Source organism: Hirundo rustica, chromosome 5 (genome assembly GCF_015227805.2).
Source record: "Hirundo rustica isolate bHirRus1 chromosome 5, bHirRus1.pri.v3, whole genome shotgun sequence".
NCBI lineage: Eukaryota > Metazoa > Chordata > Aves > Passeriformes > Hirundinidae > Hirundo > Hirundo rustica.
The window spans coordinates 68612868-68628874 of NC_053454.1; positions in this window are offsets into that span (position 1 = coordinate 68612868).

The window sequence follows — 16007 nt, forward strand, 5'->3', positions numbered from 1 at the left end:
TTTATTCTAGGCAAATGAGTGTACACTATCATTTAAATGCCTGATTTTTCGGTAAAAGTTCTATATTTTAGTTGACTCAGTGGTGAACTTCTGTCCACAAAAGTGTACAGTTAACATGGGCTGTCCTTTCTAGGTAGCAATGTGAATAATGCAGGTCCACTCCATCATATCATTGATTTTACTCACTGGGTTACAAAAGCCTGGTGCGGAGTAATTTGCAAGGAAAAAAAAAAAAAAAAAAAAAAAAAGACAGTAATAAAAGGCTGCAAAAATCCAAAGTGTCATTTTTCCCAAACTTACTCAAACCCAATTGTTTTTACCATTACTCTGCATTACTAAGGATGTTAATTAAAAGAAAAATCTCAATCTAAAGAGTCCAGTCTAGTTTCTTTTTATTCACATGGAATGCAGTTGAAGTTGAATAAGGGTATGAAAATCTACTCCTTCTTGCTGTAAAGTGTAGGTCTATTCAACAGTACTTTTCACGGGCTTCGTAGCACTACATAAAATAAATATCTTTCTGTGATATTTTGCCTTATTTTGAAATGTAGCCTCTTTAAAACAAGCCAAACCCAAACCAACCAAACAAAACAATAAAAAACAGGACACAAAAAATCTCCAGGAGACTAACATTTGAATTCTAAAAAGTGCTTCTGAGATCTAAATATATCCTCTGCCCATAAAAGTGAATGTGTTTAACACTTGGAAATTGCTGGAAATTGCAGAGAGACAGCCTTCCTTTCAGTAGCACCCGCTTAAAGATGGTGCCTTCAGGGTATCATTACTAATTAAAACTACTCACACTTCTGTGGTCTTGAAATTAAGCTGGAATTTTTTTAAGGGGCAGATTTCAGTGTGAACACTTTTCTTGTTTTGCTTTGGTAGAATAACTCTCCTCTTGAGTTATTCTAACACCTTTACTGAGTGCTTCCATGGGCTTCCTGCATAGCAACGTGGTGGAATATGAAGCAGTGTTCTTTGTTTTCTTATAGACTATTAAACAGGTCAAGTAGCCTTTTAAACTCATAATTTTTCAAGTTGTGTTTAATCTTTATGTGATGGAGTCTGTGATAAATTCTAAGTGAAATGCTTGAAATCCTAAACTGAAGGACTTGTTGTATCACTGACACCCTTCCATTCTGTCCAGGCCCAAGATAAACACTGCTTGAGAGATCACTGTTCGGAGAGTAGATTTTGGCAAAGGGTTTAACCAGGTTGTGAGTAGCTGGCTGCCCATTACAGCATTTGGAAGAATCCCTTTCAAAAAAACAAAGGCAACAGGGATTGTCAGAGCTGCGATACAGCTGATACTTCATGGAAGACTAAACAGTTCAGCAATTCCTAATTTCAAAAGGATGTGTTGAAGAAGCAGTTTAAAAGAGGTGTCTAGACTACAAATGCCACAGAGGGGATGATTAGGAATTTATAGCTTGCTGGGTTTTAGCATTTTAGAAATTAACTTCTATTGTGCATAATATTTGTTTGATGTTCAGACAACATTTAAGCAGAAATTCTATTGTGTTTTCTGTCTAATTCAATACTGGTTCTGTGGGCAGCAAATATTTAAGACTCCGTGGTGAGTTAAAAAACTGGAGGCAAAATACTACTCTTACTGTGTTTGTATGTAAATCTATTCGTGCTAAGTAAATTTATCAAAGCAGTAGCTGGTGGCGACACAAACTGAAGTCCCAGGAAAGGCATTCTGAATCTAGACCACAGCTTGTTTTGGAATAACTTTATATTTTTCCGTCTGTTCAATGCCATAACTAAAATCTGTTCATCCTTCATGCTTCTCACCAATTCCTGGCTTACAGGGATTGATTTTATCTATCTATCTATCTATCTATCTATCTATCTATCTATCTATCTATCTATCTATCTATCTATCTATCCTATTGGCAATTCAACCTGTTGCATAGGGATAAACTTCAAAATGAGGAGAACTCAATTAGAAAAAACCAAATATATTTATTTGTGATTTACCAAATAATGAATGTTCTTTTTTGCATTAAGTTTCAACTGCAAAAATCTCTGTGGCCTTGTATGGTTTACATGGGTGAGACATGAAGGCATCGTTTGGCACTTAATTGGACTGTGTTTTTGGGAGGAGATTTCCTGTAAAGCACTAAGCACGCTTTAACTCTAGTTTCACTGAGACGTCTTTGGGATTGTTATGAATAACAAGGATGTCTGAAAGCAGATTTCTTAATTTTGGTGTGCAACTGAGGTAGCATTAAATAGCAAAGCAATTTAAAAGTGCTTGCTACTGTGAAGAGGAAAGTTTTCTTTCCAGTTCTAAGTATTTTGATATGTACGTGCTTGTTCTCAGAAGAGCTGTAGGGCTTTAATTGCTTTGAATAAAAATACCTGAAATCGAAATTTGGTTTCAGTGCAGCTGAGTTGGAACACAGTGGAAGGACCATGTTTATAAATCTTAAATAACTTCCTTTCTCTGGAGGTGATTTTGTTTTCTGGGCTTGCTTGTTTGTTTGTTTGTTTGCTATGGAAAATAGATCTGAATAAACCAAGAATGACATGCAGGCTGTCAGGTGTAAGTAAATGTGTCATAGTGGTGTAGGTAGGCCTGATCTAGTCCCAGTGATACAAGAAATGTGTCGTTACAGACAAATTGTGGTCGTTACAGAGACAAGAATATCACAGCACTGAAATTTGGGGTAGGCTATCTGATAATTTTCTCTTCCTTTAACACCAAAACATAAACTCCCTGATGAATGCTGCAGTCTAGAGCCGTATGTGGTTCTACTCTTTGCCAACATTTTTGGGTTTTACTGCCTATTTTTCATTCTTGAGAGGGAAACTTCTGTGAAAGATAAAATAAAATTGTAGATTTACAAAAGAAAAAAAAATCAGCACGTTTACTCTGGGAAAATATCTGTCTCAGGAAGTCAGTATAGAAATTTTAGATTATTTTATTTTAAGAAAGTGAATTTTGTTAGATAAAGTCAGAGGGGTTTATTTGGAGTTTTATTTACATTATTGCTCTTCAGCTGAAGAATAAGGAAATTTCCAAGCCGTACAAATTTCCTTGCCATAAAAATTTCTGAGATTTGATTAGGTCTCAGAACATTAAAAAAATGAAAGTAACATACAGATTTGTCTTGGTTTTTTTTTTTTTTTTTACGTTTCACTCTATAATGTTCTGTGCAAAACTTGAAATATATGGACATTTTAATGTTTTTTAATGAAGAAAAACTACTCTGAAAATATAGAAACATTGATATAATACAGGTTAGAATACTTTTTATGTTTTTCTTCTGCAAACTGAAATTTGCATTGGAGGAGAAAATTCTGTCAAAATAATAAAAAAATTATGAATACAGATGAGAAGATAATTGAAGGGGTAACATCAGAGGTAACAATTTTAATATTTCATAGAAGCTAATAAATTGCTGTTCTCTCCTCTTCCCCCTTAAGAAGGCAAACAAAAACCATGCTACTTTTATGAAGTGAAAAAAAACCCCAAAACAAACCAGCTACTTTTATCTTTCATTTTTTTATTATTTAAACTAGTTTGCCACTAGGCTAGGGCTTTGTTACAGTTGGTTCTTCTAAATTTTGATATTTGAAATGATAAATCTTGAGTTACTTTTGAGTCCTTTTGTAGAGACTGTCATGAAAAGGTTTTCTTTCATAAATATCTGCAAAATGTTTCCGTTAATGTAAAATAGAGTTCTGCATTTTAACTGTCTCAGGAATTACATCCTGAATCAGTCAAAGTAGTACATGGGCTACGATACACAACGGGTTACAAAGTGAAAATCCATAAATTTATTATGTGATTGTTAAGATTGCTCCTGGCACTGGCAATTGACAAGGTCTCTGCTCGTGCCTCAACAAAAGAATAACTTAAGGCAATCACGAGCATTTTCTTGCTTTTAGGTTAAGTGGAGCTGTTTCATTACTCTCAGCTGATGGGTGGGGGCCTATGCAATCAGGAGAAAATAATGTGAAGGGGCTGGACTGCAAAAAAAAGGTACAGTTTTTGCCTTTTTACAGGACAAAAAGTAGGAAAGAGTCCAGTGGTTTCCTTAAGAAAGGTCTTGTTGCTTATGTTTCAGTACTGTATTAAAAAGTGTCATAAGTTCATTTAGTTGAAATCTGCCTCACCTGTGTGAGAAGGAAGTGAGAGGGCAGACTCTTTGGGAATTCAGGAATTTAATTTGTTGTCAGATACTCTTTGATTTTCTCTACAATCCTGTAAAATTTCCCTACCTCCTCCTTGGGTAACATCTTTATATCCCTATCACATGCTTGCTCTGAGACTACTTTACATCAGTGCCAAAATGAAGAAGTCTGAAAGAAGGCATGAGTTATTCTAACACAACTGATGGAATGTGTGATTTTTTTTCAAATGAGAAATAGAGTCTTCTCTTTCTCTGCCAATACATTAAGGTTTGATACTGCTAGAAAGAAAAAGAGCCAAAAAATGCTCACTTCTGGCAGATTTTTCTAAAAATATTTAGAAATATTTACGTCTAAAAATATTTCTGAAAGTTTTCATAAAACATTTTATTTCCTACCGTCTTAGTCTAAACGCCTCTGAGTAATTTAGGGGTAGCAATGCACTAAAGTGTTTAAGGAAACACAAGGTTTGAGCCATTTGCATTCCAGCCTCATTGGAGGGGTGATCTATTTTCAGTGACAACAGCTGCGGGGAAGATGACAAAAACATCTGCAGCACCACCAGATTTTAATCTTCACATTCAGAGTTCTGAAATAATCTTACAGATGTCTGTACCTCATTACACGGCTACTGGGGGATTGTTTCATCTGGTACACTCTTGCAGCCGGGTGTACCTTTAATAAGCAATCTGTCATTAGCCTTCTGTCCCTGCCCCTGGAAAGCAGAGGACTGTGATATATCCGTGATGCTGTTAATGGCACTGCTGTGCCAGGCACCATTAAAGCTCAGGACGCTGAAAGGCATGGCAGGAGGATTCGCTTTTACTCCAGTGAATCAGCATTAAGCGACTCGAGAAAACTGTGGCAGGTTTCGTTTTCCCAGCAGGCTGTGTTTCAAGATGAAAGGTGTTTGCTTCAAACGCTCTTTTTACTTCAAATGTTCTTTTCGAAGTAAAAAAGAAGTAGCTGTTTTATTTGAGACTGTTGACCAATGATGGAGCTCTGTGATTTTATGGAATAAAGAAAACAATGCCGTATGAAATACTTCAGGTATTCCTGCATGTATCTCACATTCATATAGATAAGGAGGACTTATTTTACATAAATTTTGATCGAATTCCAGGAGTAGAGGAAAAGCGAAAAAGCGAGAAACAGTATACTATGTGTGTGTATGTAGCAGAACTCTACAGAGCAAATTACAGAAACTGCTTTTTAACAAACTAGCCATGGTTCCAGAGATCCAAAGCATTGAAACTAGCTCGTAGCATGAAGTTCTTTCCAGTCAGTACTCATCTTGATCTGAGGACTACTATTTTTCATCATAAGAAAAGTGGAGTGACAGCATGAAAACTAAGCAATTAAGTGTGCTTTGAGGAAGTTGTAATTCTTTTAATACCTTTCAATGAAACATTATACATAAAAAAGTACTTAGCAAGGAAAGCCAGGATCAATAATTCTTAATATTTACATGCCATTTGCATTTATACCACAGTTTGCTTGGCTTGTGTGTTAAGTTGTTCCCTCAGCCCAAATCTGACTTTTAATTAAATTATGTGCCCTTATATTATAGATTTGAAGAGCATGACTTTCACAAATGCCTTACAATATTATAGCTAGAATAACTGAGCTGCTGATACTCTAATCACTGTCATGGCAAGCTAATTGTTACAGAAAAGATGCATAAGATCTAGTTAAGTCATCAAATGTGTTGACTTTATTAAGTACTAATTAAAATTCTCGTTAATTGAAATGGATTATTACTTGCTTAAATTAGTCACGTTTTCTTATCCGTAACACCAGTTTCTGAAGCTTTTAGATATTAGAAATGTCCAGCATATGTGAAGAATTGCATCCTGTTCTCTCCAACAGAGAAACACCTGACTCATCACCTTATTATCTTCAAATTTTTGTTCTCCTGTTTTTACAAAAGGTTATGTGTCAAAGAAGGGAGTGCAGTATGCTATGAAATATTGAATTATATATTTTTAATGAGCATAAAGTTGAAGGAGCTGATATAGTAAAGACTAGCATTATGAAAAGCAATTTTTCATGTTTGAGTAGTTGGAAAATCAACAGAGATACTCTATGTATTCCTCTTGAGGTTCCTTCTTAATTTAACTCTAAATGTGAGAGGGTAACTGTATCAGAAATCAGTGAGTTACTTTTTTTGCCGTGCCATACTTACACGAGCTGAAACCCTACCTTTGTTGTAATCAGGTAAAACGACTGTTGCCTTCTGTTTGAACAGCAGTTTCATGTGCCTATGTAGCATTAATTTGAATTTCAAGATAGCCATCCTGAGAAGGATGCTCAGAACACAGACTGAAAGATTTTTTTTTTTTTTAAATTGGGTAAAATATCAGAAGGATTTTCTGTGCACTAAGATTTTATTTGTACTTTAAAGGATTGTCAGAGTCTGTGATGAAAATTATTGTGTAAGGAAAAGCTGCTACAACTGTATGATGAATTATGCAGGAGAGTGTCATTCACACCAAAATACGTTCACCGTTAATTGCAAACTGGAAAAAAAGTTTCTTTTTTACTAAGCATTGAAAATAATAGGACCTTCATTATTCCAATACTGTCTGCATTAGTAAGATTGGACTTAAGACTGGACTTTCTCTCTGGTAGAGAGAACAATGCCATTATAGAATCTAATCTGCTGCCATCACAGGAAAATGTGCAGGAAGCTCCATGAGTTGCAAGACTAAGAACACTGAGAGCCTTATATGAAATAGTTCAGACCAAAGAAGACATTGGAGCCTATACAGGAAAAGATCAAAAGTTATCGAGGAAGTGTTCAGTATTCTAGATCCTTGGATCAGTTTGGGAATTGTTAAGTAAAGCTTGAGAGTCCTGATATTGACCAAATACAGAGAAAAAAACAAACACGTCAATTGTGTTTTCCTGACTTTACATAAGCTCAAATCAAGAATTTAAATGCTTGCTTGTTTTTATTTCTTTTATCATCTGTTCCTTTAACCTGTAATGTAAGCTGCAGAAATTGTTTGCAAAATCTTCACTTAGTGAAGATTTGTCGATTACTTTTAATCTTCTACCACATATCTGTGTAGAAAGTATTTCTTCTTTATCATAACCTGTTAGATTTGTATGAGAAAAATGCAACTGGTAAGTCTGAAATTTCTTCCATTTTATGTCAATTGTCTAGAGATAATTTCGCTAGTAATGAAATACTCCCTCATTAACTCCAGAGCAGCCAATATCATAATCCATAAAGGCAGAAAGGTGACAAAAGTTTGTGACTTCAAAAAAATCCTTTATCTGTTCTATGCCTCTTACCTGTATTTTAGTGAGAAGAACACAGTGCTAGCTTTTGAATATGTTTTTTAAAAGCATAAAGCATATGGTTCTCACCCAAAATATTAGCAACACCAACAAATTATGAATAAAGTCTCCCTAACTATATCCACCTCCAAAACCAAATATATGTATATAAGATTAAAAAACACTCCTTTTCAAAATTACATGTTCATATTTATTTTTCTCATTTCTTAATCAGGCAGATGAGCTCAATCTTCTCAAATATGTGTCTGAAATTAGGCAGTGATGGCATTTCTATCACAGAACCTTTCACTTCAGAAATAATTCTCTGATTAAAATTTGAACAAGTTAAGGGAAATCCTATAATGATGTGTGAGGGGTACACATGATCACGCCAGTCCCTTCTGGTTTTTAGTGCATGAACTGTGAGATCTTGAAAACTTAGCTTAAAAAAAGAAGCTGAGAGCCTCACAAAACATCTGACTCCTGGTGCTGATGCTCAAGTAAAGCCTCCAAATATAAGAGCACTGTTGTAAAAATTGTCAGAGTGATCATATTATTGGCAGATGGCTGATGAGAGTTGTCTCTGTTTTTGAGGGCTCTCCAGCTGAGTGCTCTGATACGAGATTTTCACTAAGACAGGAACTGTTGAATTAGACTACTCCTTCTCAGGATAAAAGGCCTCCCATAATCCATGATGTGATATTTTTTGTCTTTTCCCAGGTAATGGGAGAATGCTGGCAAAGTGACATCTATTCTCATCATGGTTTCATAGAATGGTGTTTCCATATTTGAGGATGGAAGAAGAAAGGTTCTTCTTTTTTTTTTTTTTTTATTTTTTTTAATAGACTCTTTTTATTTTTCTTTATCATTTGGATGATAGTCAAGAGTACCCAGAGGTCAGATTTGTCAGAAGAGCTTGGTTATAGGCAGGACACACAAAGTAGGGCTCAGTACATGTATGCCACGTTCTATAAAGGTTCAATCACAGAAAATACTTATTTTATACTTTAAAATACTTTAAAAACTTCATACTGTAGAACACCCAGGACATGGGAGAAATGGGCCAGACTGAAGATACTGTGTATGTACTGGCACAATTCTTTCCAGTAGAATTCAGCTGTTGAAAGAATCGGAGCCCATAAGGTATGAGCTTTGTTCTACAGAGCTCTTGGAACTCTCATAATTCCCAAATGTTTCTTTTAGCCTAACTGCATGTAAAATTGGGAGACAAAAGCAGTCTCAGTGAGAAAAATAACTACAAGTATTGTTACTTGCACTGATGTATTAAAAACTCCTATGCATCTTCTATGGTTTATTTGGCTATAAAATTTAGACGATTCATCAGTATTACTGATATTTCTATAATTTGAATGACTTAAAAAAAAGTGTTCAAAGTACTGTGCATTCTTAGTTTCAACAGCATACCATTACAAATCTCTCATTCTACTTATACTCAAAAATATTACAGGGGAAAAAAAAACCCCTTTTAATTGGTGTTTATATCTAAGACCAAGATGAAGCTCTTTGATGAAGGACAGATGAAAGACACAGTCTTAAAAATTCTGTTACTGTCTCTGATTTGGACATGTAGTTGGGAGGCAAAATCCTTGCAAGGGATTTAGATATATCCTTCTGGAGGACTGGGGTTAAAATGCTTCACCCAGCATCTGATGGAGACTTAGTAATGTTAGCGTTGCCAAATGAACCCCTCTGTTAACCTTCATTTTGAGGATACAGAAGGGAAAACCCTTCCCCATAAGGATAGTCACAGGCTAAAATTTCTTTTTAAAAGCTGGTTAATCATATTGCCCCACCTTAAAAATGGTGCTCATGGGGAAAATATTTCTGCTTTGAAGATATTATTTCCTTGAGCCAAGCTTCTATAAGGTAAAAATGGGATGAGCAAAATCTGTGTGATTTACTGGATTGTTAAAATTCAAGTACTACTTCAGTAAATGGTTTGCAACCTTTGGAAATTTATGTTAAAAAGTAATTATTATTATAAATATATAATGTGATTATGCATATGATTTATGTTGTCATTATAAAATTTGCCAACCTTACTTTGTAACATGATCTGTATTTGAATTGTAGAATTAAAAGCTACTTTAAAAAATCTAGCAATTTCAAGATGTAGAAATACAGCTCACATTACTAACCTTTTTAACTCTATGAAAGAATCAATGAGGTTTGAGTAACAGCACACTTGGTGGTCTGATCTTAGTATCATGCAAGCCTAAAAAGTGATTTTTAATGGAAAAAAATAATAACTTGAGGGAAGATCAGATAATATTCTGTGGGCTTGACTGAATGCAATCAGTACTTTAGGAAAATAAAGGGTTGGGTGAAGATGACTGTGAATTACCACTGTCATGTGATCACAAATTCGAATGTATATGCGGGAAACTATAATTTCCAAAGATGTTGATGTGTATTAATTCCAAATTAATAATTTGTCTCCTGTTAAAATGTTAAGATAATAGAAAAAATTAATTTGCCATTATACTTATTACAGATCCATCTGTGCCTCAAAAAAATAAAAGGCACACCCCAAAAAATCTTCATGCTTAATTATTGAGTTCTTTCATCTGGTAAGAGGGTAAGATGAAAACTGTTTACTTCAGATAAATGCCAGTCAAAAGCAAGACAAATATTTTGGAAGGTCAGAGGAGATGTGAAAGATAGTATTAAGCTGGGCAGAGGAAACATTAGATGAAATATAAAGTCACAACTCTTTCTTTTATTTCAATGAAAGTATTTTTCTTTCACAATAGATCAGAAACATCTTTCTCTTTGGTCATTCAGAGCTAAGCACTGAGATACCTGGTGTAGAGAGCAATTTTGTATTGCCAAGGACAAATCCAATATGATCTAATAAGCTTTTTCTCATCACTAATTTCTTTGTGTGGTACTTTAATCTGGTGATTGGGAAAATTGAAAAGAAAATTGCAAAAAAGATAAATACTTGTTTTGAATTTGTTTAATATTTTTGCCATTTCCCCTCATGGCACATCTATAATTATGTTCTTGTGAATTTGCTGAGATTGTACTTCTATTTGTCAAGTACATTATTAAGCCATTGACCTGTATCACTCACAAACCCAAAACCCAGTTGTATGAAGTAGAACCTAAAGTACCTTAAGAGCTTATCTGTTCTTCTATGACTGGGTTTATTCAGAACAGAAGTAAAAGCCATTTACTTTAGTCCCCTTAACATTACTGGGGTTTTTTTGGTCAGAGTAACTGCTATTGGATGTGGAAAAGACTCCATGTGCCATTTATTTTTGTGTCTGGGGAGGAAAAGACCAGCCAGATTTCTCTTCCTGTAGCTTTTGTCTGGGAGCAATTCTTGGATTTACCTCTTTATTTTAGCTTGATGAGAGCAGAAAACTTTTAGCTGGAAGCTGAAAAAACACAAAGCTCAGGGAGGAATCCAGTATTACTATCAAAAGCATCGGTTGGAGGATTTAGTACCTCAATCAGGTTGTTAGTGATAGCTACAGAAGTGCATTATTCTTCAGAAATAAGAAAAAGTTCTGTGCTGTTTGTCAAGGTCAGACTTCTAGTTTTTATTTTCAAGGTCTTACATTTCATGTATTCCTTTGTATATATGGCTCAGTCATGTTTTAGTCACCTCTGATTGCCCCACTCTATGCTGCGCTGGTGCAGCCTCACCTTAAACACTGCATCCAGTTTTGGGCAACGCAATATTAGAAAGATAGTAGGTTGTTAGGGAGCATCCAAAGGAGGAACAGGAGGATGGTGAAGGATCTGGAGGGAAAGCCTTAGGGGGAGTGGATGAGATTTGTGTTCATCCTGCAGAAGAGGACACTGAGGGCAGACCTCACTGCGGACTTCAGCATCCTCACAATGAGAAGCAGAGGGGCAGGCACAGATCTCTTCACTCTCATGACCAGGGACAGGATTTGAGGGAATGGCATGGAGATGGGTCGGGGGATGTTTAGGTAGGATATCAGGAAAAGTTTTTCATCCAGAGGGTGGATGGGCACTCGAACAGGCTCCCTAGAGAAGCAGTCAGAGCACAGGACCATCCCTGAGAATGACACCTCTGTACACAAGAGCATTGTCCAAAAGCTTCTTGAACTCTATTGGGCTTGATGCCAAGAATCTGGGGAGCCTGTTCCAGTGCCCAACCACCCTCTGGGTGTAGAAGCTTATTCTAATATCCAACTTAAACCTCCTCTGATACAATTCCAGTCTCTTCCCTGGGGTCCTGTCATTGGTCACCACAGGAGAGATCACTGCCCATCCTCCTCCCCTCACAAGGAAATTGGAGCCTGTGATGATTTTCCTCCTTCAGTCTCCTCTTCTGAACAAACCAAATGACATCAGGTTTGTTGCCCTCAAGGCTCTTCACAGTCTTCCTTGCTTTCCTTCGAACACTTTATGTCTTTTTTATCCTGTGGCACCCCAAAATTGTCCCCAGCACTGGAGGTGAGGCTGCCCCAGAGCATAGCAGAGGGGACAATCCCCTCCCTTGCCCAGTTGGCTGTGCTGTGCCTGATGCCCCCCAGGAGAGGGCTGTCCCTCCTGGCTGCCAGGGCACTGCTGGTTCACATTCAACTTTCCATGGACCAGGACCCCCAGGGTCCTTTTTGAGGCACTGCTTTCCAGCCTCTCATTCTCAGTCTAAGTATATCCAGGGTTGCCCCATCCTATCTGTAGAATCTGGCACTTTTCCTTGTTGAACTTCATTTGGTTGGTGATTGTCCAGTTGTCTAATTTGTTGAGGTCTCTCTGCCTTCGAGGGATTCTGCTCCTCCCAATTTTGTGTCATCTATGACCTTTCTCAGTATCCCTTTCAGTCCAAGTCATTTATGTAGATGTTGGAGAGCAAAGGAGCTAAAATGAAGTTCTGTGGAGCTCCACTAACAACAGGTCACCAGTCTGTTACCCTATTCATTCTGAATGATTTCTGGATAAAAATGAGCAATTTCCTAATTGTATCTAGATTTTATTTTTCTTTTTAAAAGTACTAGCTCTTTCATTTTAAGCTGCAGAAAATTATTCTCATTTCAGAAATAATTAGGATCCAACTAACCTGTCAATTGCTTCAGTGATTGAAATCTCCACAGGTTGCTGGTGGTTCTTGATTGTCCCAGCTGGCATCTGTAGACAGCTCTTTTTTGTTGCTGGTCAAAGTCCATGTTTAGAATACAAATGGCATTTTCACGCATTAGCTAAATAGAGATCTTAAAGTTCTTTCATCAAGGAAAAGCTGATAGTTCTAAAATGTCTGTGAAGTAATACATATCCTGGCATTGTGATATGGATTCACTTCGGCTGTGTACGGAATTAAAAATTATAATGCAGTGTATTTTGCCCATGTTTATATATCTCAGAAAAATTATTAAAGCTCAGCAGATGCAACTTCTTTAAGCTTAATCATGGTAACATAAACTAGGAAGCAATATATATGAGGAGTCAAATCAAATTCTCTGGTTGCTTATGGTTGAAACTCATGCCATTAATTTTTCAATTACGTATTCATTGTTAATGGGAACAGTGGTTCTATTTGATTGCCTTAGCCTGGCAGTTCTCTCCGTGTATATCATGGAAGTTTTTTGACTGAAATAAATATGATAAAGATATTTTTCTAGGTTAATATCGTCGACTCTTTCTCATGCTGACAATAAATGATTGATAAGTTCTCCTAACAAGTGCTAAAAGGGTGGAGTTAGAGGAGTGAGAGGAAAAAAAACAGGGCAAAGTCCATAAATCAAAATACAAGAACCATTTAATCTGAGATAAAAAAAATTCCAAGAGTGCAGTCAAACACTGAAGCAACATTCCCAGGCTGGTTGTGGAGTTTCCTTCCTTGAAGATTCAGAGCTTCCCTGGACATGATCCTGAGCAAGCCTGCTTGAGTTTGACCTGATTTGAGCAGTGGAGGGTGAACGAGGTTCCTTCCACCCTGTGCCCCTTTGAGATTGTCTGTTATCCTTCCTTGGAACTGTTGCATTTTATTGCAGCTGGGTGTGTTTCTTCATGCCCAGCTGAGTATGTGAGTCAATGGCATTGTGTATTTAGATTGTTACGTTGCCAGTAATCTTTAACAAAGCCAACATCTGATTTCAGGTGATTCCCCTTAAATTACTTGTGATCCTTTCTCTCTTTATTGTATCTGAATGTTCAGGGTCTGAACTAATCTTGAACTGAACACTTATAGTATAACACCCATAGTTCTTGTAAAACATAACAGAAAAGGTTTTTAAATGTTGGTATTAATATTAATGGGCGTTTAGTACTTAGGTCAAGGAGAAGAAGGATCTCTTGTCGATGTGTGCAGATAGGTTACAGAAACATTTATTAATGCAATTCTTAAGAGCTGTATTAAAATAAATATAGGTAATATGCTGCTCGCATTTCAGAGGCATTTTTAAGGTGCTAATAAAAACAGAGAGTGTAAAAAAAAAAATTTACAAAGCATGAATAATGGTTATTGTAGCAAACTGTACTCTGTCCCGGAGACACTGTGCTATAAAGAGATACTTTCTCTGTGCTGTAACAACATGTGGTTTGATGACATGGAAAAAGAGAGGATTATTTCAAAAGAAATTTGTCAATTTGTGCAGGCTTCAGAGAAATTAAATGTTATCATCTTTCCGTCTCTAACAGCTGGAAAATGAAGTACACACTCTAAGTGCAGTGTGCTACTTCAAAAATTGAAAACAAAGCTCGAATTGTGATAATTTTCTGCACAATATTTTTTTACTTTTGTTGCAGTTGTGCAAATCACTGAAATATATTACAGTAAGGGTTGTGCATCCCACTCTGCAAAAGAATTAAACACAATCTATTTTTTAAATGTAACCCTCTCCCTTATCACCTGTGTATCCCTGCCACCACTCAGTTCTCCATACCTTTAAATAAGGATGGCTTGCTGTACTGCCTAACTCTCTAACAGTCTGAGTGTATTCCATAATAAGTTTTTTAACTGTATGTATAAATATTTTTCTTTTTCTCCAGGAGACATGGAGAACACTTAAATTGTAGTTTTATAATAGGCTTTCAACGATGGAAAATTTTTGTGGATGCTCCTTTGACAGCGTGTTTCTCTAAACCAAAGCTTTCTGTGTTTATTCATACGTGAGTAAAAACCAAACAGATTTTATATGTTTTACTGTATTCCTGAAGATACATGTTTATGACTTGTTCCTTATTGTTATCCTGAGATGCCCTACTAGCTGAAGCATAGTCATCTAAGTAGGATTAGGAGTCCTGAGTTGCAGAAATATATTCCCTTTTAGAAATACATTTCAGATTGTTTTAACTTTAAAAATTTAAAATATGAAATGTTGCTATATTAAGCTCATCAAGAAATCTCAGAAGTAAGTGGGATAAACTTTTAATTAAACATTGATGGGATTATTGTCCAATTTTGTCCATCAAGAACAATTGCAGCTTTTATTGATGCATCACTACGTGGACAACAGAAACTCATTCTTTAGTGTTGCTCTCCCATTATAGATCCACAGACTCATTAACAGAAGCTTGTATGTTTCATTTTGTGTTATAATTGTATCCAAGTAGAAAGTATGACCATGGTCAGAGCTCACTCTCTGGTGACTTCAGTGGCCTTGCCAGCAAACTGTGTTTCCTGATTAAAGACCCTTCAGGCTACACCCTCTGGGGTGGGAACAGGTGATCACAATACCCAAGTTGGACACAGGCATTAGACAGCTGAGATTTCTTATTCTGTCTTCTGTAATGTGCAGTTCAAAGATAAACACTTAATTCCCTGTAGCATTAGTGTTGCATCCAGTGAATGATTGCATTGCTGTGAGTTTTGAGATATTTCAGATAGAAAATTTCTGGCTCTGAAAATATCCAAGGCAGGATTAGGTACAACAGAGGTATGTATAAACAGAGGTGACCAAGAGGCATTTGCACATGGGTTTCCTTCTTACTGGGCTATTGACTGCAAATGAAAGTACAGAATGCAAAAAGGGATTCAGAGGATATTTTGCTGGTTAAATATAGACCTGACTCCCACCTTGACCACATAGAAACTTTACATCTCTTTCTGTAATATACTGGCCTTAAAACCCTGAGATTATGCAAATTCTGTTCCTGGAGCAACACCTATTCTGGAAGAGAGGCTTCCACCTCTCTGCATTATCACTGCCTTCTTGACCAGGCAGAAATTACTAGGTTGCCAAAACTGAGTGAAGGACATCTGCTTTCCCATTCTTGATGTGTATCTCTCCCATTTAGACAGAAGTGTACACTTGATGATGATTAGTCTCCATTTTCCTTTGTGTTGGTTCAGTGGTTTTTTTTGGTTGCATTGATTCCCTATTTAATTTTTAACTCTCTATTGTATTTGCTAGGAAACTAATCATATTTTATCTTTAGACATTATAGGAAAAGAATTATGAATTGCATAAGACCAGTAAAGAATTAGTGAAGAAGCTACCAGGCTGTGACAGAAAATGCATGATAAATAAGCACAATATATAGTCTGCTGCGCTAAGAAGTTATATGTTGGCATCTGAGTATCTTTCTAATTTCAGCTGAACTCCTCATGCTCATGTCAATATAATATAAACACAAAC